The sequence below is a fragment of the Salvelinus fontinalis genome, chromosome 12 (assembly GCF_029448725.1).
Source record: "Salvelinus fontinalis isolate EN_2023a chromosome 12, ASM2944872v1, whole genome shotgun sequence".
Taxonomy (NCBI): domain Eukaryota; kingdom Metazoa; phylum Chordata; class Actinopteri; order Salmoniformes; family Salmonidae; genus Salvelinus; species Salvelinus fontinalis.
Window position 1 is genome coordinate 30,592,877 of NC_074676.1, and position 12,774 is coordinate 30,605,650.

The window sequence follows — 12,774 nt, forward strand, 5'->3', positions numbered from 1 at the left end:
ATAAGTGACAAGCATGGTCAAATAATAATCAGGAATAAATGTCAGTTGGCTTTTCATAGCCGATCATTAAGAGTTGAAAACAGCAGGTCTGGGACAGGTAGGGGATCCATAACCACAGGCAGAACAGTTGAAACTGGAATAGCAGCAAGGCCAGGTGGACTGGGGACAGCAAGGAGTCATCATGCCCGGTAGTCCTGACGTATGGTCCTAGGGCTCAGGTCCTCCGAGAGAAAGAAAGAGAGAAGGAGAGAATTAGAGAACCAAGATTTTCAAAATGTTCATAAATGACAAGCATGGTCAAATAATAATCAGGAATAAATGTCAGTTGGCTTTTCATAGCCGATCATTAGGAGTTGAAAGCAGCAGGTCTGGGACAGGTAGGGGTTCCATAACCGCAGGCAGAACAGTTGAAACTGGAACAGCAGCAAGGCCAGGTGGACTGGGGACAGCAAGGAGTCATCATGCCCGGTAGTCCTGACATATGGTCCTAGGGCTCAGGTTCTCCGAGAGAGAGAGAGAGAAAGAAAGAGAGAAGGAGAGAATTAGAGAGAGCATACTTCAATTCACACAGGACACTGGATAAGGCAGGAGAAGTACTCCAGATATAACCAACTGACCCTAGCCCCCCGACACATAAACTACTGCAGCATAAATACTGGAGGCTGAGACAGGAGGGGTCAGGAGACACTGTGGCCCCATCCGATGATACCCCCGGACAGGACCAAACAGGAAGGATATAACCCCACCCACTTTGCCAAAGCACAGCCCCCACACCACTAGAGGGATATCTTCAACCACCAACTTACAATCCTGAGACAAGGCCGAGTATAGCCCACAAAGATCTCCACCACAGCACAAACCAAGGGGGGGCGCCAACCCAGACAGGAAGATCACGTCAGTAACTCAACCCACTCAATTGACGCACCCCTCCTAGGGACGGCATGAAAGAGCACCAGTAAGCCAGTGACTCAGCCCCTGTAATAGGGCAGAGACAGCAAGGGTGGTTCGTTGCTCCAGAGCCTTTCCGTTCACCTTCACACTCCTGGGCCAGACTACACTCAATCATATGACCTACTGAAGAGATAAGTCTTCAGTAAAGACTTAAAGGTTGAGACCGAGTCTGCGTCTCTCACATGGGTAGGCAGACCGTTCCATAAAAATGGAGATCTATAGGAGAAAGCCCTGCCTCCAGCTGTTTGCTTAGAAATTCTAGGGACAATTAGGAGGCCTGCGTCTTGTGACCGTAGCGTACGTGTAGGTATGTACGGCAGGACCAACTCGGAAAGATAGGTAGGAGCATGCCCATCTAACACTTTATAGGTTAACAGTAAAACCTTGAAATCAGCCCTTGCCTTAACAGGAAGCCAGTGTAGGGAGGCTAGCACTGAAGTAATATGATCAAATATCTTGGTTCTAGTCAGGATTCTAGCAGCCGTATTTAGCACTAACTGAAGTTTATTTAGTGCTTTATCCGGGTAGCCGGAAAGTAAAGCACTGCAGTAGTCTAACCTAGAAGTAACAAATGCATGGATTAATTTTTCTGCATCATTTTTGGACAGAAAATGTCTGATTTTTGCAATGTTACGTAGATGGAAAAAAGCTGTCCTTGAAACAGTCTTGATATGTTCGTCAAAAGAGAGATCAGGGTCAAGAGTAACGCCGAGGTCCTTCACAGTTTTATTTGAGACGACTTTACAACCATCAAGATTAATTGTCAGATTTAACAGAAGATCTCTTTGTTTCTTGGGACCTAGAACAAGCATCTCTGTTTTGTCCGAGTTTAAAAGTAGAAAGTTTTCAGCCATCCACTTCCTTATGTCTGAAACACAGGCTTCTAGCGACGGCAATTTTGGGGCTTCACCATGTTTCATTGAAATGTACAGCTGTGTGTCATCCGCATAGCAGTGAAGGTTAACATTATGTTTTCGAATAACATCCCCGAGATGTAAAATATATAGTGAAAACAATAGTGGTCCTAAAGCGGAACCTTGAGGAACACCGAAATGCACAGTTGATTTGTCAGAGGACAAACCATTCACAGAGACAAACTGATATCTTTCCGACAGATAAGATCTAAACCAGGCCAGAACTTGTCCGTGTAGACCAGTTTGGGTTTCCAGTCTCTCCAAAAGAATGTGGTGATCGATGGTGTCAAAGGCAGCACTAAGGTCTAGTAGCACGAGGACAGATGCAGAGCCTCGGTCTGACGCCATTAAAAGGTAATTTACCACCTTCACAAGTGCAGTCTCAGTGCTATGATGGGGTCTAAAACCAGACTGAAGCCTTTTGTATACATTGTTTGTCTTTAGGAAGGCAGTGAGTTGCTGCGCAACAGCTTTTTCTAAAATGTTTGAGAGGAATGGAAGATTAGATATAGGCCGATAGTTTTTTATATTTTCCGGGTCAAGGTTTGGCTTTTCAAGAGAGGCTTTATTACTGCCACTTTTAGTGAGTTTGGTACACATCCGGTGGATAGAGAGCCGTTTATTATGTTCAACATAGGAGGGCCAAGCACATGAAGCAGCTCTTTCAGTAGTTTAGTTGGAATAGGATCCAGTATGCAGCTTGAAGGTTTAGAGGCCATGATTATTTTCATCATTGTGTCAAGAGATATAGTACTAAAACACTTAAGTGTCTCTCCCGATCCCAGGCCCTGGCAGAGCTGTGCAGATCCAGGACAGGTAAGCCCTGGAGGAATACGCAGATTTAAAGAGGAGTCCGTAATTTGCTTTCTAATGATCATGATCTTTTCCTCAAAGAAGTTCATGAATTTATTACTGCTGAAGTGAAAGCCATCCTCTCTTGGGGAATGCTGCTTTTTAGTTAGCTTTGCAACAGTATCAAAAATACATTTTGGATTGTTCTTGTTTTCATCAATTAAGTTGGAAAAGTAGGATGATCGAGCAGCAGTGAGGGCTCTTCGATACTGCACGGTACTGTCTTTCCAAGCTAGTCGGAAGACTTCCAGTTTGGTGTGGCGCCATTTCCGTTCCAATTTTCTGGAAGCTTGCTTCAGAGCTCGGGTATATTCTGTATACCAGGGAGCTAGTTTCTTATGACAAATGTTTTTCGTTTTTAGGGGTGCAACTGCATCTAGGGTACTGCGCAATGTTAAATTGAGTTCCTCAGTTAGGTGGTTAACTGATTTTTGTCCTCTGACGTCCTTGGGTAGGAAGAAGGAGTCTGGAAGGGCATCAAGGAATTTTTGTGTTGTCTGAGAATTTATAGCACGACTTTTGATGCTCCTTGGTTGGGGTCTGAGCAGATTATTTGTTGCGATTGCAAACGTAATAAAATGGTGGTCCGATAGTCCAGGATTATGAGGAAAAACATTAAGATCTACAACATTTATTCCATGGGACAAAACTAGGTCCAGAGTATGACTGTGGCAGTGAGTAGGTCCAGAGACATGTTTGACAAAACCCACTGAGTCGATGATGGCTCCGAAAGCCTTTTGGAGTGGGTCTGTGGACTTCTCCATATGAATATTAAAATCACCAAAAATTAGAATATGATCTGCTATGACTACAAGGTCCGATAGGAATTCAGGGAACTCAGAGAGGAACACTGTATATGGCCCAGGAGGCCTGTAAACAGTAGCTATAAAAAGTGATTGAGTAGGCTGCATAGATTTCATGACTAGAAGCTCAAAAGACGAAAACGTCATCATTTTTTTTTTTTGTAAATTGAAATTTGCTATCGTAAATATTAGCAACACCTCCGCCTTTGCGGGATGCACGGGGGATATGGTCACTAGTGTAACCAGGAGGTGAGGCCTCATTTAACACAGTAAATTCATCAGGCTTAAGCCATGTTTCAGTCAGGCCAATCACATCAAGATTATGATCAGTGATTAGTTCATTGACTATAACTGCCTTTGAAGTGAGGGATCTAACATTAAGTAACCCTATTTTGAGATGTGAGGTATCACGATCTCTTTCAATAATGGCAGGAATGGAGGAGGTCTTTATCCTAATGAGATTGCTAAGGCGAACACCGCCATGTTTAGTTTTGCCCAACCTAGGTCGAGGCACAGACACAGTCTCAATGGGGATGACTGAGCTGACTACACTGACTATGCTAGTGGCAGACTCTACTAAGCTGGCAGGTTGGCTAACAGCCTGCTGCCTGGCCTGCACCCTATTTCATAGTAAATGTAATGGCCATTGAATACGACCTGACAGACGTGTCAGAGGACTGTCTTTATCTTAATGTATACACACCTAAAGAGGCAGCAACAGGTGAAAAACTACCTGTAAGTTATACATGAACAGTTTTATTAACATGTTACTTACAGTACCAGTCAAAAGTTTGGACACACCTACTCATTCAAGGGTTTTTCTTTATTTGTACTATTTTCTACATTGTAGAATAATATTGAAAACATCAAAACTATGAAAGAACACATATGGAATCATGTAGTAACCAAAAAAGTGTTAAGCAAATCAAAATATATTTTACATTTTAGATTCTTCAAAGTAGCCACCCTTTGCCTTGATGACAGCTTTGCACACACATGGCATTCTCTCAACCAGCTTCATGGGGTAGTCACCTGGAATGCATCTGAATTAACAGGTGTGCCGTGTTAAAAGTTCATTTGTGGAATGTCTTTCCTTCTTAATGCGTTTGATCCAATTGGTTGTGTTGTGACAAGGTAGGGGTGGTATACAGAAGATATCCCTATTTGGTATTATGACAAGAACATCTCAAATCAGCAAAGAGAAACGACAGGTCATCATTAGTTTAACCTTTTTCCACTATAGGGGGTGCTGTTTCGCATTAGCATAATTTGCTCTACAGATTAAACTGCCTAGTACTCAATTCTTGCTCGTACAATATGCATATTATTGTTATTATTGGATAGAAAACACTCTCTAGTTTTTATAGCCGTTTGAATTATGTCTCTGAGTGAAACAGAACTCATTCTACAGCACTTTTCCTCCCAGTGTGTGAGATTTCAGACATCTTGGCCTCTGGTTCCAGATCAGTTTTAAAGTCTCTGTAAATCCTATGAGGATACAAACACTGCCCACGCCTTCCTCTAGATGTCAGTAAGTGGTGACAATTTGAATGGAGTCGATTGCGCAATCAGTGCCTCTATAAATCACCAAATACCGGAAGTAGCGTTCTTTTGGACTCTGCGCTCAACGCAAGAAGGACATCTGACTGACCTTTTTCCAAGCCTTGGTTTAGCCAGTAATATAGCGCCGGTCATGTTTTTACTCGTTATAGGTGTTAAAAACATCATAAGGTAGTTAATTTAAACCGTTTTATAGCAATTTATATCCGTTTAGTGCGATTTTGAGGCATTTCTATGTGATGCTCTTTAAAGCTTTGGGCACGTTTCGGGGTCCCGGTCGAACGTTAGTGGGCATTTCGACGGACAGAGGACATCTTTCGACCAAAAGAAGATTAGACCCAAGAAAGGATACATTGCCCAAGATTCTGATGGAAGATCACCTCATAGTAAGAAATATTTAAGATGATAAATCGTTGTTCTGTCGAAAATTTTTAAACGCATATTCTGCCATTTTGTTTGGTATAGCTTCGCTTGGCGAACCCTGTATTGCACAGTAAGGATAATTTTAGAAATGTAATTCAGCGATTGCATTAAGAACTAATTTGTCTTTCGATAGCTGTCCAACTTATATTTTTTTTGTCAAGTTTATGAATAGTTATCCATGAGACAAGATCACTGTGAAAGATGGTGTCCGACATTTTCAGGCTAGTTTTGCTAGTATTGTCATTGTATAACCACGGTTGTTTGTGGCTAAATATGCACATTTTCGAACAAACTCTATATGTATGTTGTAATATGATGTTACAGGAGTGTCATCAGAAGAATTCTGAGATGGTTAGTGAAAAAATTAATATATTTTGGCGATGATAACGATATCGCTCTCTTTGGCTTGAATCAATGGTCGGGTAACGTTTGCATATGTGGTATGCTAATATAACGATTTATTGTGTTTTCGCTGTAAAACACTTAGAACATCTGAAATATTGTCTGAATTCACAAGATCTGTGTCTTTCCATTGCTGTGAGTTGTGTATTTTTAAGAAATGTTTTATGATTGGTAATTAGGTAATACACGTTGCTCTGTGTATTTATTCTAGTCGAGTTGTGATGGTGGGTGCAATTGTAAACTATGATTTATACCTGAAATATGCACATTTTTCTAACAAACCCTATCCTATACAATAAATATGTTATCAGACTGTCATCTGATGAGGTTTTTTCTTGGTTAGTGGCTATCAATATCTTTATTTGGCCGAATTGGTGATAGCTACTGGTGGAGAAAAAAAATGGTGGACAAAGAAAAATGGTGTCTTTTGCTAACGTGGTTAGCTAATAGATTTACATATTGTGTCTTCCCTGTAAAACGTTTAAAAAATCAGAAATGGTGGCTAGATTCACAAGAAGTGTATCTTTCATCTGGTGTCTTGGACTTGTGATTAAATGATATTTAGAAGCTACAATTTACTTGTGACGCTATGCTAGCTATGCTAGTCAGTGGGGGGGGGGGTGGGGGGGGGCTCCCGGGTCCGGGTTTCTGAGGCAGTTTTAAGTCAAGAAAGTCAGTCAATGCAGAAAATGTCAAGAACTTTGAAATTTTCTTCAACTGCAGTTGCAATTGAGCGAGCCCGTGCCAAGCCAGAGCCCAGACTTGAACCGATTGAACATCTCTGGAGAGACCTGAAAATAACTGTGCAGCGACGCTCCCCATCAAACCTGAGAGTTTGAGAGGGTCTGCAAAGAATGGGAGAAACTCCCCAAATACTGGTGTGCCAAGCTTGTAGCGTCATACCCAAGAGGACTCGAGGCTGTAATCGCTGCCACAGGTGCTTCAACAAAGTAGTGAGTAAAGGGTCTGAATACTTATGTAAACGTGATATTTCAGTTTTTTATTATTTATACATTTGCAAAAATGTTTATACTTGTTTTTGCTTTTTCATTATGGGGTATTGTGTGTAGATTGACGAGGGGAAAAAAACAATTTAAGCAATTTTAGAATAAGCTGTAACAAAATGTGTAAAAAGTCAAGCGGTCTGAATACTTTCCGAATGCACTGTATCTCATGGATTTCTTTGCATATCTGTTGAAAGCACTGGAGATGAGCATGCACCAGGCAACTGGGGTTTCCTAGAACACTACAACTCTGAAGTGGGTCCAGGAGAACATTGAGAGCTTTGGTGGGGATCGGGTGTGTCCCGTGGATAAATACACCTTTCCCCATTCATTGAGGAGACTCTCCATGCGAACATGCAGGTTTATATATATATATATATATATACCTGAGGCGACGTCCACAGGTGGGGGTTGTGCTTACAGCCCAACACCGTGCAGGACGTTTGGCATTTGCCAGAGAACACGAAGATTGGCAAATTCGCCACTGGCGCCCTGTGCTCTTCACAGATGAAAGCAGGTTCACACTGAGCACATGTGACAGACGTGACAGAGTCTGGAGATGCCGTGGAGAACGTTCTGCTGCCTGCAACATCCTCCAGCATGACCGGTTTGGCGGTGGGTCAGTCATGGTGTGGGGTGGCATTTCTTTGGGTGGCCGCACAGCCCTCCATGTGCTCGCGGTAGCCTGACTGCCATTAGGTACCGAGAGGTAGCCTGACTACCATTAGGTACCGAGATGAGATCCTCAGACCCCTTGTGAGACCATATGCTGGTGCGGTTGGCCCTGGGTTCCTCCTAATGCAAGACAATGCTAGACCTCATGTGGCTGGAGTGTGTCAGCAGTTCCTGCAAGAGGAAGACATTGATGCTATGGACTGGCCCGCCCGTTCCCCAGACCTGAATCCAATTAAGCACATCTGGGACATCATGTCTCGCTCCATCCATCAACGCCACGTTGCACCACAGACTGTCCAGGAGTTGGCGGATGCTTTAGTCCAGGTCTGGGAGGAGATCCCTCAGGAGACCATCCGCCACCTCATCAGGAGCATGCCCAGGCGTTGTAGGGAGATCATACAGGCACGTGGAGGCCACACACACTACTGAGCCTCATTTTGACTTGTTTTAAGGACATTACATCAAAGTTGGATCAGCCTGTAGTGTGGTTTTCCACTTTAATTTTGAGTGTGACTCCAAATCCAGACCTCCACGGGTTGATAAATTTGATTTCCATTGATAATTTTTGTGTGATTCTGTTGTCAGCACATTCAACTATGTAAAGAAAAAAGTATTTAATAAGAATATTTCATTCATTCAGATCTAGGATGTGTTATTTTAGTGTTCCCTCTATTTTTTTGAGCAGTGTATATGTAACGGATGTGAAATGGCTAGCTAGTTAGCGGGTGCGCGCTAGTAGCATTTCAATCAGTTACGTCACTTGCTCTGAGACTTAAGTAGTGTTGCCCCTTGCTTTGCAAGGGCCGCGGCTTTTGTGGAGCGATGGGTAACGATGCTTCATGGGCGACTGTTGTTGATGTGTGCAGAGGGTTCCTGGTTCGCGCCCGTGTCGGGGCGAGGGGACGACGTAAAGTTATACTGTTACATTGATGCTGTTGACCCGGATCACTGGTTGCTGCGGAAAAGGAGGAGGTTGAAAGGGGGGTGAGTGTAACGGATGTGAAATGGCTAGCTAGTTAGCGGGTACGCGCTAGTAGCATTTCAATCAGTTACGTCACTTGCTCTGAGACTTTAAGTAGGGTTGCCCCTTGCTTTGCAAGGGCCGTGGCTTTTGTGGAGCGATGGGTAACGACGCTTTGTGGTTGACTGTTGTTGATGTGTGCAGAGGGTCCCTGGTTCGTGCCCGTGTCGGGGCGAGGGGACGGTTTAAAGTTATACTGTTACATATATATATATATATGTATGTGTGCGTGTGTGTGTGTGTGTGTGTGTATGTGTTTTTTTTTGGGGGGGGGGGGTTGAGGTGTGTTTGTTTTGGCACACCCATCATTATCACCATCTATGCATGCAACCACTCACTTACACTACTGATTACTGACACTATTGTTAATTGCATATAGTTTACTTTATTTAATAAATATATTACCTCCACGTTGTCTCCTTTGTTACGGGCTACGAGCTGGTTCGTGACACTACAAAAGAGCCTCTGGTCCAAGCTAAAGTATTGTACCTGTCTCACAAATCATCCAACACTAATTCAAATCACATTTGAATCAGTTCAAACTGTTAACTGGTTTATCAATCAATTATATAAAAGTTTGGAATGCTATGTGATGTTTGAACAACTGGCCAGGTGATGTCTAGGTGATGATAATGATGTCTAACCTGGCAGTGTGACTACACTACTAATGAGTAGCTTGTCAAGTTTATGAGAACTGAATAGGATTTGGTGAATGCCATAAAAAAGGTAAACTATCTATTACCAGTTGAGACATACGGAAGATATGTTGCATGTGCATTTCTTCCTATGATGGTTCAAATGATTAATTTCATATGGTTGAAATTGTTAGACCTCACCTTTCAGTGTAAAATAGCCTCTATAGTACCATACAGAATAACATCTCCCTTAGATATTACTGTAAAGTTATTCCAATAACAGCCACAAGAGGTCAGGTTAGGCCTGTTTTCAACCATTGAGCCTGTTGCATTTTAGATGTGAATCTTTATAGGAACGACTGGGTGGAGTGTTTCTAAAAGAGCTTGCAGATAAGCTTTTAAAGAGAAAGGAGGTCCAGAAGGTTCCTGTGCTCCTTGGAATGACTAACCATGAGTTTGGATGGATCCTCCCAATGGCAAGGTCAGTTTTTCTTGATTAAAAACACTTCTGCTCAATATAGCTCTACATATGTCTTCAAGTTTAAGTGGTTACTGAAATAAAAAGGGTTTTGATAATAATTACTTTTCTCTCTTTTCAAATTTAGGAAGGTGAAGGTGTGTCATGTGTTGGATTTGATACAGTAAGTTCTACTATATTTTGGAACAGTCCTTTAATCCACCTAAATGGTTTTACAGCTTTCATAGGCAGTCAGCGAGGTCAATAATGAAACATTTTCTATCCTGCTGGAAAGGACCTTGTGAAGATGCTGGAGGAAACAGGTACAAAAGTATCTATATCCACAGTAAAACGAGTCCTATATTGACATAACCTGAAAGGGCGCTCAGCAAGGAAGAAGCCACTGCTCCAAAACCGCGATTAAAAAAAGCCAGACTACGGTTTGCAACTGCACATGGGGACAAAGATTGTACTTTTTGGAGAAATGTCCTCTGGTCTGATGAAACGAAAATAGAACTGTTTGGCCATAATGACCATCGTTATGTTTGGAGGAAAAAGGGGGAGGCTTGCAAGCCGAAGAACACCATCCCAACCGTGAAGCACGGGGGTGGCTGCATCATGTTGTGGGGGTGCTTTGCTGCTGCAGGAACTGGTGCACTTCACAAAATAGATGGCATCATGAGGATGGAAAAGTATGTGGATATATTGAAGCAACATGTCAAGACATCAGTCAGGAAATTAAACAATTTAAAGGCAATGCTACCAAATACTAATTGAGTGTATGCAAACTTCTGACCCACTGGGAATGTGATGAAAGAAATAAAAGCTGAAATAAATCATTCTCTCTACTATTATTCTGACATTTCACATTTTTTAAATAAAGTGGTGATCCTAACTGGCCTAAGACAGGGAATTTTTACTAGGATTATATATCAGGAATTGTGAAAAACTGAGTTTAAATGTATTTGGCTAAGGTGTATGTAAACTTCTGACTTCAACTGTAAGATAACAGGTAGGTCTAAAGCACACATCAACTACATCAGGGACGGATTACACGGCATAAACCATGGCAAAATGTGTCAAATAAATACAGTAAATGTGCTTTAAAACTGCAACATTTTCTCAATGCCCCAACACTAAATGTGTGTAATTACAGGACATTGGTTTAAAAGTGCAAAATTGTATCTCTGCCACCAAGAGTGGGCCATCTAAAATGTTCTTGCCTAGGGCCCCAGATTTGGTTAGTCAGGACCTGAACTACATAATCTACTGTTACATTGGCATGGTTGATGCCATTTGTGATCACCAGAATAATTCCAATGTATTATGCAAGTTAATAACTGCTATCAATTACCTGAAAGTTATAAGGAGATACTGATTTTGTCTCTGAGGATATTAACATTATCTTTTCACAAGATAAGAATAATAGGGATAAAAAAAGAAAGCATCATCAAATAAAGTGTTCAGGAGGCCACTAGATCATTATTTGTTGAAATAACTGTATTGTCCCTATTCGTTGAAATAAGTCAGTCAAAATAAAGAGCTTGTAGAGATCATATTAATTTCAAAACAAGGTAACATCTGATCACTCCCTATATTCCCTTAAATGCCACTTAAGGTTGCAAGATTGAATCCCCGAGCTGACAATGTAAAAATCTGTTGTTCTGCCCCTAAACAAGGCAGTTAACCCACTGTTCTTAGACTGTCATTGAAAATAAGAATTTGTTCTTAACTGACTTGCCTAGCTAAATAAAGGTAAAATATTGGGGCAATATTGCTTGCATGCACTCTGACATAAACTGACGACAGTATAGCTATTTCTTGGATCCAGAACTTCTAGCTGCTTATTTTCACAACAGTCCAGCACACTATTAGAAGTACAGTCCTGAGTTACTTTTCTTCGTGAAATGGCCTGTTTAGCACACTGATCCCTGGGTACTAACTGTGACCCGCAGCTCACCAAACGGGGAGGCGCTGGTAAAGTGGTCCCTGTATGAGCAGAAAGTACATGGGGTTGGGTTTAAAGCAGATGGTTGCTCAGAGCCTAAAAAAGGACAAGCTGCACTTCATCATGACTGTCCTCCTCCCTCAGAAGTTCCACAGCCTAGCAGCTGCTGCAAGTCGGCTTTATTAGCGTTGCCTACACCTCTAAACACTGCACCTGTAATTCTTTTGGCATTTTTTTGTAGGTAGGTTAAGACTCTTAATAGAGACTCTGAATTAATTTAAAACATGTGCTTGTCATCTTTCTGTCTTTCTTCATAATTGGAAAAAAACACAAATGATGATATAGGAAGATATTTGAAGTCCTATAGCCAATGGAAATTGTTATAGATTATTTACATTCACAGTATTACAGTGTTGACTTGGAAAGGGCAACACGGGGAAAAAAACATGAACGCAAGTGAGTCATGAGCTCTGCTGAAACAGAACACATGTCCGTGCGCTACAACCACCAATTATATTGGTTGGCCATCAGTATCGTGACGAAGTCTGCTAAAATATTGTTGGCCCTTTTCCCGTTTAGATGCAGACCAAAGATGATCTGTTATATTGACGAGATGTCAAACTGATCGCTCGAACAATGGAAACGCATGTCCTTAAATGCGAAAGGTAGGCGGGAGGAAGCGAGATCAGGTGGGAACATTCTAGCCAATGAGAGGGCAGATACGCGTGTGAACATATGGTACAACTCCGGTATAAAATCGTTATTACAAAGTTGTCAGAATGTCTTATCACTTATATCAGTAGCCTACATCGCATCAACCTAAGCATTACGAAACGTATATTCAATCAAATAAGCGTCACCTATCAAAATAGCAATTAACTGTTTATTGACCAAATTCGGCACTCTCTCATTGCCCCCCATACAAAAGCTCCTCAATTGGTATTGTCTTATTTTCGCGTGAACATATGTTGGTGTTAGTTCTATCCGGGCTCATTGGGACGTCCGTACTCTAACGTTAATCATAACCATTACTTAACCTTTACCATTATCTTAACCATTTTCAATGTCAAGTTAAATAGTGCCACGACAGAGTTGGGACGTTCCAATGATCCCAATAGCATGGACCCAG